Source organism: Aulostomus chinensis, chromosome 6 (genome assembly GCF_037954235.1).
Source record: "Aulostomus chinensis isolate RoL2024-O1b breed Wild chromosome 6, RoL_Achi_v1.0, whole genome shotgun sequence".
Lineage (NCBI taxonomy): Eukaryota > Metazoa > Chordata > Actinopteri > Syngnathiformes > Aulostomidae > Aulostomus > Aulostomus chinensis.
In genome coordinates this window covers 26,297,487-26,314,040 of record NC_141325.1, presented here as the reverse complement: position 1 = coordinate 26,314,040, position 16,554 = coordinate 26,297,487, and the positions used below count along the sequence as shown (strand labels likewise).

The 16,554-nt window shown below is 41.3% G+C and overlaps 1 long non-coding RNA gene across 1 annotated transcript in view; it reads left to right on the top strand.

Moving 5' to 3' along the window:
* Nucleotides 1-3,778, top strand: part of LOC147260574 (uncharacterized) — a 4,648-nt gene extending 870 nt beyond the window's left edge. Inside the window, exons 2-3 of the long non-coding RNA XR_015116625.1 lie at nt 49-454; nt 1,190-3,778. This is a non-coding gene — a long non-coding RNA (uncharacterized LOC147260574). The remainder of the gene's footprint in view (nt 1-48; nt 455-1,189) is intronic.
* Nucleotides 3,779-16,554: the final 12,776 nt, after the last annotated feature.

Below are 16,554 nucleotides of genomic sequence, written 5' to 3'. Positions count from 1 at the left end.
AATTGTAAGCTAGAGGACAGTAACAATTCCAATTCTCTGGGTTTTTAGGTGATCAACGGTGCAGGACTCACTCACTGCTGATAAGACACCGGTTAGGATACCCAAAGGATCCAAAGAGGAACCAACATCAGGAAAGGTCAAGTGTACAAACTGGTTTTTCTTCATTAAATCCAAGAAATACGTTGATATTTAATGTTATTGAGGAGGTTCAGATATTTGTTGGTGTGTCTCTCCCTCATTTTAATGAATCTAGATCAAAAGCAGCGGGGAGAATCACTAAAGCATCCATGCAGTTCAGGGACAGTTTGTTTGCCCACTTTTCTGCTGCTTTGTGTTGTGTGTTCCCCTCCAGTTACACTGATGAGAAGCCAGATCGGGGCCCGCTCTGGACCTGATTGTATCCCGGTGTCATCGCTCTGTCGCTTTCCCTCTGTACATACGGCGTCTAAGACTGGTACAGGATCCCTCAGTAGATTTTGTATTCCTCTCACATTCACATCAGGCCTACACTCCTCACAGGGGGTTTTCAAATGATTGTGATCCAGGAACCTCCATTCGGACACAGTGTCTATGTGTGGTATATTATTCAGATATTTTTTAATTATATTTATTTTCATCAGTTTATGTCCACAAACAACAAATGGAGCATGTAACTGCATTAAAAATATATTAACTACCTCCTTTGACCACAAGGGGGCCCTGGACATGTAGTTGAAACCCTTAGCTTTACATAGAAACTCGTAGTTGTAGCTGAAAATAAACAGCAGCGCTCCTTTTAACAGACTTGCTTTTCCCTCAGTGTGTGTGTGTTAAGCCTGGGTGCTGTCTGAGAGTGGAGATAACAGATTTGTAACGTGCTAAAACACTGCATATTTCCCACTGAGTGTGTGTGTGTGTGTGTGTGTGTGTGTCATTTGCAGAAATATGCTTAAGAGAGGGGATAAACCAACCTGAAAGTGGAGAGCATGACCAAATCAGATTAGTGTAATCTGCTTTTTTGCACTGATTTGACAACACTGTACAGGATTATCTGTTCAAAAATTCAAGTGTTTTTGTGAGATGTCTTAAATGTAAAGTTTCATGTATATGAGGCCACCAGGAATGACTCCATGTTAGCAATGTGGCATGTGGCATTTATGACATCATCTTTGTTTGAGTGGGCCTGTTTCCTTTTTTTTTTTTTCTTAAGTTTGCTTTAGACTGCTGTCGATGCCATTTCTCCAGCAGTGGTTGATGCCTGGTGCCATTTCTGCAGGCCTGCACCTCCAGAGGACTCCTGCTCCACGATGACTGTGAATGCTTTAGTGCACCGGTGGATAAAAAAGCATCAATGAGCTCTTGTGTGTTCAGTGACAGAGTGATCCATTTTTAGCAGGGAGGTACAGCACAGGTGCAGTTTTAAATCTGAGATATTATGTGATGATATTTCTTCCTTTGTGAAAATGCTGTTTTTCCTGGCTGTGATACTTGTAATGTAGCCTCATCAACCCTCCTTCTCTTTGAAGCTGATCAAAAATACTGACACTGCAGCTACACACCCCTCAGGCTTGATTTTTTTTAGCCTCTGTGTGCAGTGACCTCCTTGCTGTTACCTTGGTTACTCAGTCTAACACTTGCTCATCTCCCCCTGTAGCTATGACATTATAAGTGATATTTCTTTTAAAGCTCACATGTATCCGACCCACACACATACCTGGAAATCTCTGGTGTTGCATGAAATGTTACACACAAACACACGATCTGGATGTGTTTACAGCTTGGAAATGTCTGAGGATGTTTTCACACTTTAAAAATGTATTTTTGCACCTACGGTCTTTACGAGAAAATACGTAGTGTGTGTGTCTGCGTGAGTGCACGCATGTGTGCATGTGCTGCATCTCTGTGTGTGTGCGCGCGCGTGTGTGTGCGCGCGTTTCCCTCCTATATATGTGCATGAGTTTCTGATACATCTTTATGCCTGAGCTGAAAACTGCTTTCAAGTGATTTTCTCACCTCAAATGCCTGACGCTCATCCTTTAGCCGCTGAATGTTCCAGACCAGGGACAAAATATTTACAAATGATTCTTGGCATTTGTTATGAGCTTGCTGACTTACCAGTTAGCTGGGGATTCTTGTCATTTAAACGAACGCTGTGTCATGTACTAAATTATGCCTGCTGGCTTTAATTAAACCAACCTCTTCCCCACAGCCCCTTCATCTAATACTTAGTATTAACAAATGCTAATAATTATATGCAAATAGAATTTAACCCAAGTCTGGACCTTACTAACATGATCTAACAATACTAATGTGTGCTAACAGTCACAGTACTACTAACCTGGACTCTGAATGCTACTGGCTGGCCTTGCTCTTTCTAACCCACTGACTAACCCTCCTCTCAACGTCAGACACTCCTCTCATGATCCTGCAATCCTTCTTCAAGACGTCATCCACATGAATGAATACAGGTGGAAATCAATGCAAATGTGAGCTCATCAAGAAGGGTTTCAAGACCTGGGAAGGATCACTGGTTATTAACCACAAGTTGATCGAACTGGGTTGACCATATAAATCCACACAATGTCCTGCCTTTGTTTTCTTAGCTCAATTATTATTGCACTTCACCAGCTAAATCCAACTCATCAGACACCAGCTTTGTGTGCACTGTGTGGTCAACCTCTCCAGGTGAGTGGCAGTGACACTAAGAGTGATGAGGCTGCAAAGATCCACCTGTTCCTACTAACATCTCTGCTTCCCTGACTGAAACACTCCTCGTATCCTCTCAATATCCGCAGTCAGTTTGTCTCAGTTAATCCCCCATTAGATCAAAGCATGGCCTGGTTTAACGTGAGTGAGGGCTTCTAGCAGCAGCATTGAGAACTAACTATTAATACTGACATGCTCAGCCAATAGACAGGCTTGACCTTCTCCCCAAACTACTAACAACTTCACAACAAATACTAACCAGCAAGTTCTTAATAGAAACTAACAAAACTAACCCACTAATAAACTAATAATCTAACAAACTAACCTAAATCACTAACTGTGTGCCAAGTGGCTGAGTCAATTGCACCCCTAATTAGAGGAGTTGCATCGTTTATTGAATGTGCTTGTGTGTCTGTGTGGCAGTGCAGATGTGTGTGTGTGTGTGTGTGTGTGTGCGTGCATAATTGTAACCAGAGTACACTGTACACAGAGTGCACTGGGTGTTACTTTCATTACCACTTTTAAAGAATAACTGCAATAATTTATCAGTGCAGTTTTTCCTCTGTTCAAAGCATTTAAAACATAAAAGACAAAACAAAACATTAATAACAGTACAAAGTCTTCTACAGGTATTTCAGGACACAGTAGAAGCCATTTAAATCGTTTTTTGAAGTTGTTTCTCTCGGTTATTTCCTTTTGTCACTTTAAGATTTATTCCCATCTTCCTCCAAAGAGCATTTTTTTTTTGTAGTCTCAAGAAGTGTGTGTTTGTGCAAAATCTTGAAACGTTTACGGCAGAGAATGTAAACATCCCCTCTGGTTATTTTTAAGAAATAAAAAAATCCACAATCTATATAATAACAAAAAGGATTCTCATTTCAAGTGTCTCTATAAATGCTGAAGGATTGTAGTTTTCTAGATGAGATGTCAAAAATCATGCGTGTGTGTCCAACCCTTAAACTAAGACACAAAGTGATGAACTGTCATCCTTTAACAGATAAACGTGAAAACAATCATTTAGAATCAAACTCTGCATGTTTGTATAGTGATGTCAAGTGGATCCGTATTGAAAACACATTTTTGATGGGGGGGGGGGGGCTTTAAATCAGTCAGGTGTTTTCTTGACATTCTTTTCTCCTTTGTAATAAATGCATTTCCTGTTGAAGTTGTTTTATTGCATTGTCTCTTGTGTCAAAACAATAAACTACAATGAAATTGGTAAAATAATTAACGCCAACTCTAAAAGGCAGAGGAGTCTTCTTTCTCTACTCCACCAGGAAATTAAGCAGGTACTTGATTTCTCCAGGAGCACCATTAACCTAAATAACACCGTCAGTCTCTTGATTGCTGTAATCACACAGCAGCATGCACGTTTGATGCTTGCAGAGTCCGTGTATAACACCTGTAATCAACCACAGCATTTCATTTCGACAAACTCGCACACTTTTGTCAAATTTGTGTCTTTTCAACGGACTTACATCCTTTTCCTGCAGACTCCCCGTAAACCCTATCTGCCCAATCTTACCCTTGACCCCAAAATGCACATGCAGTCACCAATTAACTGGTCTTCAGTATGGTTTATGTCCCCAGAAGTAGCTAAATAAACTGAGAAATCAACAAAATAATTTCTGTATTCATTTGGTCACAAAGACGTCCTAAAAAGCGTTTCTATTGTGGTTGAAAACTGCGGTCAGGATTTTTGAGGTTAATCAGTGCAGCCCTGAATTAACATCTGTGTTTGTGTGTGATCTGTATCATCTATGTTAATACATGTCATTTGCAGCAGCAACAACACTGTGGTATACGTTGCTTTATGGGAATATTAATGGACATATTTTCATAGCTACTATAGTACAGCAGGGGGCAGCAACTCACCAGCTTTGAAAATATTTTGGTGCAGTGGTTCAAATAGGATGCTCAGATACAGGATGACAACTCCAGGCAGGAGCACACTTCTATGAATTTGTTATCAGAAGTGAATTAATGTTGTTTCTATATGTGTCAGATACTTTATGTACCATGTGTTTTTCAAGTTCTAATATTAGCATGCTCATACTCACAAATTTCTGTGGTGAGAGACGTTACTCAAATTTTGCATACAGACTTCCCTTCAGTTCCTTGGCAGCTGAGATAAAGGGGTTTGGTTGGGCAGATTACAGGAGAAACCAGTAACCTCGGATGCCCCAACACTGATAGCCCTGAAAAACCCCTCAGTTATTGTAAACAAACAAGTCTGACTCTATTTTTTGTGGAACAACTCAACTAAAAAAAAAAAAAAAGGCATACGGGTGTAAGAAACAGATAGACAGATGGTACACTCATGCACCCGCTCACGTGGTTGTGTTTCCCCAACTGAACCACTACTTGCCTTATCTTGTATGAACCTCTCAACCGCTTTTATGAAAGCTTTATTTTAACTGTTCTCCTCTTAACAACTTTAGACACCTTTCCACACTTTTAGCCAAGGCTTTAGGAAAAGGTTGTAGCAGATGAACTGCAAAGAGTTAAGGTATTTCAATCTGCTTTACGTAAAACAACTTAGCACTGCACCCGTCTGCATCTTGTATCAGATTGTGGCGTATTATTAGTTGGGCCATGAATCCGTTCATGTTCTCGTAGATCTACGTGCAGCCCTCAGTGCCCTTCTTGGACCACCTTGGTGGGTACAGCTGCTGTGTTGCGTTCAGTGCTGGTTACCAGCCTGCTGTAAAAGGTGTTCACTGTGGTGTGCCTCAAGGCTTGGCGCCGAGTTACAGTCTTCCTCTTTACACCGTCCTATCCTCTGGGTTGACGTGAGGTCGGGTTCCATTTTTTTTTGCAAATAATACTCAGATTTGTGTAAACTATGACCCCTGAAAACAACTAGCAGAATAACTGCCAACTGCCGAAACTGTCTTTTGACAACACAAGTGTACGGCTTTAGAAAGAGCGATTGATCACAGGTGAAGATACACCGTTTTCAAATGGTTTCTGTTCATTGTCCCATTTAATAATTCAGTATTGCAGAAATCTTGGTGTCATTTTTGATCAAAACCTTGGCATAGACAAACATGTTGCATCAGTGGTTCGATCTGGTTTCATCATCTTAGAAATATTTCAAGGATTAGACCATTTCTTTCCACAAAAAGAAAAATCTAGAAACTGTCATCCGTGCCGTCATAACTAGTCTATGGGACAACTGAGTCAGCTTATACAGTCCAGATTTGAACTTGGATCTAATTTCTTCTCTAGTTTCTCTAGAATAGATGATATTTTTATTTATAGAATATTATTATATACTTACAAAGCCCTTAAAGGCATTACTTCAAATTATTAATCTTCCTGCCTTCCTGCTCCCTGAGATCCTCAGATGCATCATTTCTTGTGGTTCTACCTTCAAGATGGAGACGAAAAGGTCCTGGAATCTTTGCTGTCAGTACATTTTAGCTAACCTGCCTGAGGAGATAAGGTCCGCAAACTCTTTTTCATTTTTCAACTGACTTTTAAAACAGTGTGACCGCTAATTAACTTAGCACAATAGACGGCAGTGAATGGGCAGGTTAGCATAACCTCACCTTACAGGCTTAGCTTCCAAGACTGGTAGTTCCTCTGTGTATTCTGGTTCCAGAAGATAAAGATCAGAATAGATGAAAAAAAAAATCCTCCTCCTCTACAAATTTGTTGGCTACAATTTGTACAGTCACTACAGTCATTAACAAATCGGTCATAATGGGGAGCTTCGAGTGGGTGCTGTGCCAAATCACTGTGCCCAGTCAAGAAACCAGTTCCAATCAAGGATCTGATTCTAAAATGACCAGATTATACAAATCCAAAATATTGGTGCAATAAATATTATGACCAACCTCTTAAAGCAATGTTGCTTTCACTATAAGTTTTAACTGAATGAAAATTGACACTCATGTAGAACTCTGTGCAGTCACATTGTTGGGAGGAATAGCTATCTGGGGTGCGCTCACACACACACACACACACACACACACACACACACACACACACACACACACACACACACACACACACACAGCCCGATGTGATCCAGATGACAGGGGTTTCCATAGGTAGGGGCAATGGGGCCTGGGGTCTTCATGGGTCAGCTGTAATTCACTGCAGAGCTCAGAGCTCAGAGTCTTAACACACACAATACCCCTCACAGAACAGCGAGGCTCCACTTAAAGTCTTAAATATCACACCAACTTCAGTTCAAAGGCAGGTATGTTGGGATGAAAAACATTAATCGGCTTAATGATGTTCTCCCCTCACTGGTTATAGTTTTGCCAGTCCAGGAAAACACACTCGTACTTGAGTGTACTCGAGTTGCTGGGAGGCATTTGTTTCACAGAGCAAGAGAGCCCTTAAGAAGAAAAAGTGTACTGCCAAGAAATAACTTCACAATTATCTCAATGATTTGGAATTTCTGTGGATTTAACCAATTATCCTTTTCTGTTTTACTCTTTCCTTGAAGTTAAATGAACGGTGCATATGCATGATCAAGAAGATCATTGTTACCAGAGCCTCCATCACATGGAGAATGTGTGCTGGTGTAACAGCTCACTGCCTCTGATGGAATTTGTTTGCAGGCTGTAAAAGATTGTGAGGGAAAAGTAGAGGAAGAGGAAGAAAAGTGAGCTTGGGAAGTATTTCTCTCTGAGGCGCTGCAGTCAGCACTGCTTGGCCCTGCAGAGTTTAAAATAGTAAATCCGCTCAAAGACAGTTCAAGGGCTGCACAGAGATTGCTCTCCCTGCAGGTATGTGTGTTTATAGGCTCTGTGTGTGTGTGTGTGTGTGTGTGTGTGTCTGTGCTTGTAGTTCAAATAAAGATGTGTGAAACGGGTTATAATATCCTTTCTATTTTTAGAGAACAAGTCAGATTTAGCTGCACAGTGTTGTTCAATGTACTGTAGTCTACAATCTTATATGGCGCTACACATGCATGTAACCTTTTCCACTGTTGAATGGAAACTGGGGAGCACAAAAACATCATGAAAAAGCTTAAGAACTTTCCTCTAAACTGCCGCTTTTTCTGTTAATGCAAAAATGACCTTTTTCAAGACTCAGTTCTCCAATGCGAATTTCCAACCAAACTAATGAAAACATTTTATTAATTGTGTGTTACTTTATGTCTTAAGTTTGCTCCAGCGCTCTGCAACATGGCAGATACAGGCAGGCTTCATAACTCGTGGCCAGTGTTCATATTATTTTGGGCCCCAACACAAGTATTGCAGAGCGGGAATTGAAGTGGAGTGCAGCAGAATTTGGGTCAGGGGTGGTTGGTCTTTAAATGTACAATAGGGGCTTTAATAGAGGGGCAGGGGGAGTTCAGGCAAATGGTTTGCAGACTTTTAAAACATTGGAAGAAGAGGAAAACTCTATCTCTACGAACAAGGCAATCTCTGTCTTATGTAGGCTGCAGGTTCGTCGGACCAACAACAACGTCCGTGGACTGACACGACTCTGAACCACAGAACATAACGTGGTCCAACTATTTGGGGAAATCTAAAATCACGGACTCTTGGTCTGATTTATGCAAAACTACTTGCATATTTCCTCTCCGCTGATCCTGGTTTCACATCCTCTTTAACTCTGCCTCAAAACTTTTACATCTTCCATTAAACTATTTGACTATTGGACACAAGACATTCTCGGTCACACCATCTCCACTCCCCCCCCCCCCCCCACCCTGTCTCCTTTCTTTCACACAACACAACTCCTGTTAATAGTGGGAAAATGGTGATATTAAGACAGAGACCTGGTGCTTCCTAAATGTCTTTCTTTCCCCTGCCTGCAGCCAACATTCAGTCTAGATAAGCGGACAGTCAGAGAAAGCCAATCTGTCCTGCTCGCTGGTGAATGATGGACAGTAATTAAAAGTTAGCTAATAACCTCTTCACACCTGACATTTCAACAGGGAGGTCCTGGACACCATTATCTACATATAGATTAAACAGCGTAATTGGCAGGGAGATAGGGTTAGGAGGATCGCGAAAGGAAAGGAAGAAAAGGCCAGGCCATTGCCAAACCATTAAGCAGAATATCTGAGTGACACTCTGATTTTGCTCCCCTTGCTAATGCGACAGGAATTGAGCCGAACTAAAATGCTAAATGAATGAATCCTATCTCAGTGTGGTTATTACCGGGGCAAACATCGGCTACAGAAAATAGCTTTAATTTCATAATAATTGCTAGATGGACGTGACTCGTTAGAGACACAATATGAGTGAAAAAGGAGGGAAAGCGAGGGGAGGAGGAGGAGGAGGAAGAGGAGGAGGCACTCAGACCTTCTGAGGGTGAATGTTGTTAGCTGGGCTGCACCACTTCTGCTGCTGCGCATTGCAATTGACACACACTGGTTGATAAGTGATGCCCCTGACCGATGAGATATAAATGGAGGGCATTACATGTAATTGTGGGATATGAAATTGTGCCTTTGCAAACTAAGACTATTACTACCTTCCATACCTCTACAGCTGCCCCTTTACTGCACTCAAGATTTCAGGAGGCTCCACTGATGACTAAGAGTGCCACATGGATGACATAATTTTGCAGGCCAATGTGGAAGTTAGCATTGGCACAGGTTCCTTTGACCAAATGGGATTTTTACATTGAATTTTCAATCATTGCTGAACATGAGATGGAGAACAAAAACAAATGAGCACCACTTTTGTAATTCTTTAACCATGAATGCACTTGTTAAAGGCACAAAGCTAGCATTCAATATGCTATTAACGAACCACGCTAGCTGATTTCAACAATACCCCGTCTAGCTTTGCACTGCTTCTGTTCTCAAAGTGATATAATTTGTACTTGGTTACGTCACAGTTTTTAAAACACATACAATTCAAAAGTGTCAATTTTACTGCTGTATTTTTTTGTGTTAAAAAAAACATTAGAATCTATGCAAAAGTTAGTGTGTGTGGTTAACATCCTTATTAGCTTTTTTAAAAACGTAGCAGGTGTATACAGACAGTCATCAAACGGTTTGATGTGTGAAATTGATGTGAAACGTAGAATTTGAAGTCACCTGATCTCAAACCAGCTGAAAACCTCTGGGGGATTTTGGAGCACCATAAAATAGGACATCAAATATCTTGTGTATCTCCAGTTCCAGAGGATCTACGAGAAGGTGCACTGGCAGCTCATGGAGGCCCGGCACTTTCCATTGTTTGCTGTAATTCCTGTCAGCATCTGTCTGTTCTATCTGACTGGCTGGAGCTCAGTTTAGTCTAACAAAGCAGGTTGAATATAGTTTGGCTCTGTCCAAAGGTAAAAAAAAAAAAAAAACCCAACACAAAAAAAACATCCAGACCATCCATGAGATAATACCAACCAAGATGCCTCTCAGCATGCTGACAATCTGGCCCGTAGCTCATCTGGTGACCACAGGGCCTCAGTTTCCCCGAACCCTCACACTGCTTCCTGTTCCTGGTGGACATAACACCTCTCATGTATAAAGACTGGAGCCCAGGCATGAATCTCTCTGTCACAGCCCAGTCTGAAGCTTGTGGCTGTGCCTAGAGCCACCGCTTTGGCAACATGATGAGCATCCCAGGGCCACATGTAAAATGCATACTTTTATAAAACTTTACTGCCGGTTTTGGTTGAGTATGAGAAGAGCCACTTCCTGGTGGGATGAATTCATCAGCACTGTTTCAGAGGAATGATGACAAAACCATCAACTTGTTCCACTTCGGCAAAAGATTACATCCTCATGTACGCACATACACATGCACACACACACACAAACACACACACACACACACACACACACACACACACACACACACACACACACACACACACACACACACACACAAAAAGGCATCTGATCGAGGGTAGGACACACATATTGTATTACCTGAATGAAAAGGGCGCCTTTGCTAAAGAGGCTAATTCAGGCATCATTCAACAAATCTGTAGGCTCGCCATCTTCCTTGGTCCAGATTACATCAAATACAAGTCAAGTCAAGTCAAGTCAGTTTTATTAGTTTAGCGCCAAATCACAACAAAAGTTATCTCATGACGCTTCCCAAGTAGAGCAGGTCCAGTACCACACTCCTTCAATGAATTTACACCCAACAATTCTCCATCAGCAAGCACATCCTGCAACAGCGGCGACGAAAACCTTCCTTTTAACAGGCAGGAACGTCGAGCAGATCCAGGCTCAATGAGGACGGCTGTTTGCTTTGACCGGTTGGGGGCAAAGAGAGCAGGATGATGGACAGACGGGGACGTGAGCAGGTGATGCTGAGGGTGGACGCTGGAGCCTCTTCAGGTCTGTAGGCTCCTCCAGGAGGAGAGAAGGATCTTGTCACCAACTTCTTCTGTCATAACCATCTTATTACCACGTTATACTTGCACTAGAGGACTACCGCTACACACACTTTGGTTTTCATGTATAAATATCACATTTTGAGCTTTAGATGAGCTGATAGAAAAAACGTTTAGAGCCATTTTAGTGATGCCACTGATTCCGGTCTAAATGCAACTTTACCATGGAACTGACAAATGAGGAGGGTATTGATCTTCTTGTCAGCCCCTCAGCATATTTAACACATCTTTTATATGAGCCCATGCCATCATTTACAGAATGAAATATTACTAAGCTCATAACTCCAAAGAGGTGTTTCATACTGATGTGAAGGCAAATTATGACCATTCTGGCTCTTTCTATTCCCAGATAAATGTTATCCTGTGTGACATGGTGTAATTAAGGTTTGGACTCCTAAAGGCTATTCCAAAACAAACATGGAACTCAAAAAATATGGAACAGATATTTCAAAATAGGATGAGTCGGATAGAAGAAAAGCCAAAGAAACTGTCGTGTCTCAAAAGCAGAAGACTGTGGCTGAAAGGAACGAACTAAAAAAAAAAAAAAAAAACGGCTTGAAACAGCCTAATTTTCCTCCTCTAAAATAAATAATGTTGACAGTGGAAAATGAACAATAATGACAAAAGCATGCAGATACTCGCTGCCCCTAAAGCTATCACACAGTTAATGGTTACCTTAAAACCTGCCAGGTCACAATGTTCTTTTTATTTTTCAGTGATGATATAAACCATTTTTCCAGCTATAGGAGAGTAATTTAGTCAACCCTCTGAAGACTTTGGACTTTTGGCCGATTATTTCTCCGTCTAAAAAGGGCAATTAGCTAACTGTTTGACGCAATTGCTTTTACCCAATAGTTATTCCTTTCATTTTTCTGCATGAGTGATTCATTCACGGAAAAATAATCTTTCAGGGTAAGATAATGGCCACTTGCTTGCTGCAACAATTCTCCTCTATATCCCACTGAACAACAATATGTTTCATGGCTGAGTGCCCATCTTTGCTGCACAAAAGTGAGAGCATATGCAGATATCTGGAGGAAGGGGACTGCCTGCTTCCATGTTAGCAAGGTAAAACATGGTCTTCTGATGATTCTCAGTCAAACCTTTCAGTAAAGAACCACTTCATTCTGATTCTTTAAAGATATTTTTACATGTTAATGTCTTGCTCAGTTATTTTTTTTTCTGTCATATTTCTGGAATTGTCTGGATTTATTTGTAATTGTGCAGTTTTTTTTCTCTTTTAAAGTGTTTTCTTATCTTCACATGAATCTGATCGGCTATGACTTATACTTCATTGATAATATACGTTAAAAACAACAACTTTGAAGCTTTACATTTGAACCCATTTGCGTGACATTTTTTGGGGGGATTCACAGCAACATTGTGATGTTCTGCTCTCCACCACTAGATGTCCCTCTTGCTTTAGTCTGCAGATGCATGTTCGAGACCTCTGTGTGTATCTGAGCCATCTGTCCATGACTTGTCTCTCCAGACTCTGGGTTCATCCATCATGTCCAGAGGTGCAAGTCTCTCTCATACCAAACAAGAAAACATTTCTTTATTCGTCCTCTTCATCTCACCTCTCAACTCCTTTCTCTCACATTCTCTTCTTGTTCACTCTTTTCGTCTTTTCCCCTTCCATAAAAGGATCACTTTACTGTTTAAACAAGGGGATTGGTGTTGTTAACAGGTGTAGGGTAATGGGATCCCTCTTGGCAGCCAGGCTCATAGAGGGTCACACCCCTCCTCCTCGCCACACTCGCACCAGCGATACTCCTCTGATGGATTGCACCCACCATTCATCTAAATTATGTCACTGGCAATGAGCTATCAGTTCAATCTGGCCTAAACGAAGCACAGGGTTTGTTTCTGTTGACACTTCCTCAGCACTCACTTCTCCTGCTGATTACTGTCAGTGCCTGTAGGAGTGACGCAGCTTAGCCACGCTGGGTCCCCACTCACAATGCGTGCACACACGTGTGTGTGTGTGTGTGTGTGTGTGACCCCATTTTCACTGCCAATTTACAGCTGTTGAGACACTGCAAGAGTATAACTACAGCTAGCTGTTGCATCAGCCCTGATGTGCTGCAAATTTACTACTTATTATTTTAAACTTTACACGAGGTGCAAATGGTTGTCTCACCTTTATCGTAAAAGGGGGTTTACGGTAAAGGTCAGGCTGGCTTTCATCTAGATGAATGGTGGAACTGGGAACAGTTCCGTGCAGCAACCAGGTCGAACGGTTTAAACAGAGAGACGTTCCCTACTCCTGCCATTTTAATCCAATCCAGCCATTTTGGATCCCGTATTTCACTTCTCCCTCAGCTTTCTCTCAGCGTCTCCTCCTCCTTCTTGTGTTTAATTCCTTTTTCTCCTGGCGCCCCCCTGAATTCCTCCCAGCTGCAAAACTTCTTTCTGTCCTGTGATGGCTATGACAGTGACTGAATACCGCTGACCACACAGCCGGCAGGAGACTGTCCAATCATTTGCATCTACTACATTTATTGCTTTCCCAACCAACAATTTTTTTTTAATAATACTCATTTTTCTGTGTCTCGCAATTTCGCTTTTCCACACTTCTCTGGTCAATGGTTTTAGAAAGGCCAGTGATGATAAAGCAAGTCACCAGACCCAAATGAGCATATTTTCAAAATGAGGGTGCACGGAAGTTCAAGTAAGTATGATAAAGATTTATTTTGGAACAAAACAGTTAAAAAAAAAGAGGTGTGCAAGGCAGTCAGAAGACACAAAAAACTCTTTAATCCTCTGTCTTTGCTGAGAGCTGCAACAGAGGAAGGCTGTTTGTGTGCAATTGCCTGCTTAAAGATTCACAATGAGGCGAGTTGAAACTTGCAACTGCTTGCAACCCTCCGGTCTGCAACACTGTGAAACCTGCCAGTTTGTACTGTTGTAAAAAAAATGAGACCGTGTGTCTTTTCTCACTGGTGAGTTGGAAGTGGCTTCAGTCAAGCAGAGACAGGTCAGTTCACCCCGCTTCAACTTTTCCTGAATCGTGGGTGTAAACTGGCCTCTGCAAACGCCAGCATCATCAGTGTTTATTGAGAATTTGATAATGAAGCCATCAAAGTGAATGGTCTTTATTACGTTTTGCGGGGAGCGCTAGTTTTTTTGTTGTTGTTGTTGTTGTTTTTTTATTTGACCAATAAGCGAAATTCCTAAAAAAGTGCTTTGACAGGTAAAAGGATATATGACAAATGACACTGTGGTGTCCAGAATTAATAATATTAATAATGACAATAAATAAACTATATTTTCTCTAATTGCTTTACAACAAAGAGAAATAACATTGGAGAATAAAACAGAATGCGTATCACAAGATAGAAATTAAAATCAAACTACGATACAATGTTGAAAACGTGTAAGATACTTAAACACATACGATCACAGCGAGCATTTAAATACATGCAGCAGAAAGAAAGTGCAAAGCAAAATTGTCATACATTACTGATGTAAAATCACTTTATCTTTCAAAGTCAACTGATTTCTTGCTTGGTTCTCGTAACTACTGTGGCCACTAGGGGGCATCTGCCACTCAGGTTGTCAGTCACAATTATTTGAAAAATCCAACCATGTGAGAATGTTCACTCATTCATTTTTGCTTATATCTCAAAGAATTTTCCAAAGCCACAGTGTTGCTGGTTACAGGAGCTCAAAATCACAGAATTCACTTGGTTGTTGGGTCTAATCAGGTTTGGATCACGTTCACACCACAAACCAACTGTACCAGAGTTCATTTTTAACTGGACCGAGACCACCTCGTAAATATAGGTGGCTTGGAATTTACAGCCTATCTGGTTCTCGGGAGGATCGTCTGAGATAAAATGGGCGGACTCAGAGAGCAATCAGTTAAGTTACTCCTCTGTCTTCTCTCCGTGAGTGAAATAATTCTGGAGTTTGATTCCTTGAGCAAATTCACGAGTGTCACTCTTCGGTGCAAGACTAAGAAACACCCTCAGAATTTAGTGTGTCGGATAGCAAACAGACAAACCTGTGCAGAAATTGAGAAAAGGGATGAATGAAGTGAGAAGAAGGCGCAAATAAGTGACTTGCTGTTTATCAAACATGTTAACTTGTTATTTCACCTAATAAATGTTCTCCATATTAGATTATTACAGTTGTGAAATATGCCCAGGGAATCAAGTCTCCTATATGAAGAGTCACGATCATGACACACGCAACCAACACACTCTCGCCCACAGACACCAAATATAGAGCTGATAGAAATAATGTGCAAAACTTCTTGAATCTATACTCCCAAATGTTTTAAAATGCACATTTTACAGATTCCTGACAGCAAGTTCACAAGACTTACAAAAGAAAGCCCTTTCACAACATTTGCGTCATTCCTTTGATGTCTAGACATTATATGAATCTCTGTTTTCTTCCTGAGAAACTAAAAACCCTCCATCTGACGGGCTCGCGCTCCGTCTCCTAAGAGAGAGGTACTTGACTGAAGTCACGGTGTAGACAGTACAAAGCTTCCACATTGGTCCATATTCATGAAGGTATAGCTATTACTGACATATTTTCTTATGGGAACAAATCAGCAGTAGGGTGTTAAGAAGCTGCAGCGTGGACTAAAGTCTCAGGAGCTTTGTTAGATTCAGCTGATCTGAGTCCAGTCTTTGTGTTGCCTGTCATGTGGGGAAGTTCCCATGGACGGGACAGTTTTCAGCCCCCACCATTATGAGTGTCTGTGTGTGGGTAATCCGTGAGAGGGAAGGCAGGGTGACAGAAGGTAAGATCAAGGTGGTTCCACAGCATAAGAAAGTGCAAAGGGAACAAAATCAACAGAAAGAGGGAGCATCTGTTCTGTTTTGTGTGCTCAATCGTTCAGGTTTGGCCTCCAATCAATGATCTATTTCTGGGGAGGGGGTAAAAGTAAAAGTTATGGCTGGAGATATGCAGAAAAAAATTGTAATTCTTTCTCTTGCAGCTGTAAAAACTACAAATCACGCCAAAAGTATTACATCAGAAAACCTCCAGATAAGAGCTGCGCGTCGCCAACTGTTTGATAGCGTTCCTTTTGCATAACACAGATTGTGTTCATTGAAACGAACAATATTTCATCTGCAAAAGCAATCATCAATAATAGTGGTATCATCTAGTTTTTATGATTTTATCTTCCCTGAATTCATTTTGATCAGTGCGAATAATACAATTTTAAGCATTTGCTCACTGTGACCTTAACAATGGTGTGATTGATCAGTTAGCCTGACTGTTTTTGTGTGTGTGTGTGTGTGTGTGTTTTCCTTAAGACCGCTGCTCTCTTTGCCAATATTCCTCCTCTCACAAGATGACATTGAACATGTGCCGAGTTGAGCACACACAGGAGTGAGGGTTAGCAACAAGTCAATAACTGAAACACAGCAAAGCAGTGAAGGTTACCGAGGTGTTGAATGCACACCGACTGCTAAATGTCTACCTGTGTGCTTTATTGTGCTTGCGTGGCGAAGGCTTCTGTAGTCTGTTAGGAGGCCTAGGTATTCCTCCTCTACCTCATTAGTGCTGATTTACGCCACA